Raw genomic sequence first — 3,946 nt, forward strand, 5'->3', positions numbered from 1 at the left:
TTTGTGTTTTTTTCCCTGTGGTGTTATTGTCCCCTCTGGCTTCTAAAATTCCTCCTTTCCTTCTTCTGCAGGATCCCTGGAGCTCGGCCTAATGCTTGGCTGTGGGTCTCTGCATCTGTTTCCATCAGTTGCTGGATGAAGCCTCTCTCATGATGATTATGCTAGGCTCCTTTCTATGAGTATAGCAGAATATCCTTGGGAATCATTTCATTGACTTTTTTAAATTTTATTTTTTGTTATGTTTCCTTTTAGTCTAGATGTCTGGGCTATCCAGCTTCTTGTTTCTGATCCTCCAGGCAATGTCAAAGGTAGGCTCCCTCTCAATGGCAAGGGTCTTAAGTTAGAATGTTCAGTGTATGGCCAGCTCCTTAATTTCTGCACCACCTTTACCCCAGAATATCTTGTACACAGGGCAGACTGTAGGCCATATGTTTTGTGGCTGGGTTGATGTCCCAGTCCTTGCACTGGAAGTCTTGCCTGGTTACAGGAGATGGCTGGTTCAGTTTCTGGATCCCTCATTGCTAGGAGTCTTAACTAGGGTCACCCTTGTAGATGAGTTTCCATTGAACTAGGTTTCTACCTCACCTCCAAAATGCCTCTCCCAGTATTCTTGCCCTCCATCTGATCCCTGTTGTGGTTCTTGAAATGGGGACTCTCATTGTAGCCCAGTCTAAACTTGAACTTGAAACAACCCTACTGCCTCAGCCTCCTGGGCACCAGGATTATGGGATTAAGCCTCCATATGTGGGTTGACAGTAGGTGTGACAGAAAATGGTTACTACAAACAGACCCTCTTTCTGGCACCCAGCATAGATTGCTCCCATTACTCTGCTCTTAGTAGGCCTGGAACTCTTTATATATCACGATTACTATGTTTCAGCCTGGTGCTCATATTAGAATTTTACTTTCTCAGTAGTAAGTCTTTCTGATTAATTGATATAGCTAAATTTAAAAAGTGAACAAGGAGGATGGGGAAAGCATATAAAGGTGATGAGGGAAAATCCCACTTCATTCTCCCCACCCTCACCCCCAGCTGCTCATTCACTGCCTCCCAAGTCATCTGTTATAATTAACTTTCTCACATATCCTGCTGAGAAAGAGTTCATATGCAGGAAGTACCTGCTCTCCATTCACAGCTATGCAACGACTCTTCAAAGCTCTTTACATCTAGCAAAACACAAATCCCATATCCATGAAAAAACTCTGAAACTTTCCCCTCAGCTCTTAGGAGCCATCAGGCTACAGTCTCTGGGACATTGACTACTCTAGGGACTCCAGGTGAGCATCTTTATGCCATATTTATAATTTTGTAACTAGCTTATTTCACTTAGGATAATGCCATCAAAACTTCTCTACACTGTAGCATAGATCATGGTTTCTTTCCTTTGTTAAGACTGAATAGCCTTCCATCATGTGGTTATGCCACTGTTTGCTTATCTGTCCATTCATGGGCACTGTGGTACTTCTGTGTTTGGATTAGTGATAATTACTTCTATGAACATGAATTGTAAGTATTTCATTAGAACCCTGCTTATAATTCTTTTAGGTATATATCTAGAAGTAGAATTTCTAGATCCTATGGTAATCCTATTTTCATTTTTTTTAAACTGCCATATCATAGTGACTGTGCCATTTTGCATTCTTACTAGAAGTATATAAAGGTTTCAATGTTTTTATATCTGTTACCAACCTTACTTTTGGAGGCTTTGATGGGGCATTCCTAAGGCTATATACAGTACTTTCACTCTAGATCTGATTTGCATTTCTCAACTGAGCAACACAGTTGAGCTTCCATCCCTTGACATGTCATTGGCCATTTGCAGACCTTAAGATGGTGACTAAGGTCTTGCATCATCTGTTTTAAATCAGAGATGGCTGTTCTTGTGGTCCTGTATTCTGGCATCACTTCCCATTGTTAGACACATAAATGGCATGTGAGCTCTTCTTGCCTCTGCATCCTTTGGTTGTGTCCTTTGATGCTCAATTCCTAAACACCGGTGTAGCTTAGTTTATGTACTCTCATTGCCTGTGCTTTGGTCTTATATCTCCAGAAGCCATTGGTAAGTCTGTGGGTAGGCCTTCCCTGTTGTCTTTTGAGCAGGTTTTAGTTTTACCGCTTATATTCAGGTGCTGGATATATTGTGAGTTAACAGCTAAATGGTGCAAATCAAGCCAATAGCTCTGTCTTCAGCTATTTATAAGTTCTGTAACTCATCCACAGAGCCTTTACATTTCAACAATTATAGTTTTTGCTTGTTTAAATGCAGCTTGATTCCCTCATGAATCTGCCTAGACATTTGTTATCACTTGCTAGTTATAAATATTTTACTCTTTGAATTTAGGAAGCATTTCTTTTTTTTATCGTAATATGATCTGAGTATTTTATTCTTTCTTTTATTTAATTTATTTTTTTAATTAGGTATTTTCTTCATTTACATTTCAAATGCTATCTCAAAAGTCCCCCAGACCCTCCCCCCGACTCCCCTACCCACTCACTCCCACTTTTTGGCCCTGGCATTCCCCCATACTGAGGCATATAAAGTTTGCAAGACCAAGGGACCTCTCTTTCCCAATGATGGCCGACTAGGCCATCTTCTGATACATATGCAGCTAGAGATAGGAAGCATTTCTATACAGACATGTTTTATTTGTGATAACTGACACCTAAGGTCCATTGGGAGAAGAATTTCTCAATTTTGGGGTGTAGTTTCTGTGGACTCTTAGGGTGGCTTGTTCTTGTGTATTCTTAATTTTTTAAATTATAAATTCATGTTTTACTTAGCCAATCCTTTACCAATTCAACAAATATAAATTGAGTGTTTACTATCTCTAGGATATATGTATATGTTGAGAGAGAGAGGGAGAGAGAGGGAGAGAGAGAGAGAGAGAGAGAGAGAGAGAGAGAGAAGGTTTGGGTCTTTTGAGACATTTGTTGGTTAGGACAGCAGAGGCAGAGGTTTGAATTCTGTGCATACCAAGCACTTACAAACCGAATTATCTCCCCATCCCCTGAAGATCTATTAATGGTTAAGCAAGATACAATATGCATCTACAATGGATTGTTATTCAACCTTAAGAAGAAATGTTGACATATTCAAAACATACATGAAAGTTGACCTTATAAAAAAAATAAATTAAGTCAGCTTTTTAAAAAAGCCTTATAGACTAGGTATGATTTCAATCTAGTGAGGCGCCTAAAATAATCAGTTCAGAGGAGAATATTGGTTGCCAGAGGTTTAGGGGAGGCTGAGGACAGGAGGCTGTCAGTTATGGGGAGAGTTCTGCATGCAGGCTGCCTTGTAGTAAGAGTGTACTAGCATTGCTGTTCGGTAGACACTTAGAATGACTGCCAGGGAGAAGTTGATGCTATGTGTCTGTGCCACAACTAACATTTAAAGGGTTAAACAACAAGAACGAGGGAGAGACATTAGAGATAGTAAGTTTGGAACTGTTCCGGGAGGTTCTTTCGTAAGGGAGACAGATGATGACAGAAGATAGGGCAGGAGTGTTTGTTCCTATTCTAGCCTGACCTGTCTGTTCAGATGCACAAGGAATTGTATTTATGGATACAAGATTCCCTATAAGAAGGAAGCATTAGCAGGGTTCGAACAGGCAGAAATTGTTAAGCAGGTGAGTTTTGTGCTTACACTAGGCTACTAGTGCCTACAATAAAATACATTAGTGTTTCTTTTTCTTTGATATTTAGTGTTGGATATAGATCAGATACAGTTGTTAGTACTTGCTACTTGGAAAACACACAAATGAAGGCTTGATATTATCTTCAACCGTGGGAGCCACATATGGAACCTTAGGACACTGATGTGCTGGAGAGCTGAGAGGGTGGCCCTCGGCCCACATCCCGTCCTTCTGCTTCTAGCAATTCCTATGTCTTATGGAAGCATTAAGAAAAATGGGAAATTTCACCTTCAAGTTTCATTTGGTTGCA

This window comes from Mus caroli, chromosome 6 (assembly GCF_900094665.2).
Source record: "Mus caroli chromosome 6, CAROLI_EIJ_v1.1, whole genome shotgun sequence".
In the NCBI taxonomy this organism is placed as follows: domain Eukaryota; kingdom Metazoa; phylum Chordata; class Mammalia; order Rodentia; family Muridae; genus Mus; species Mus caroli.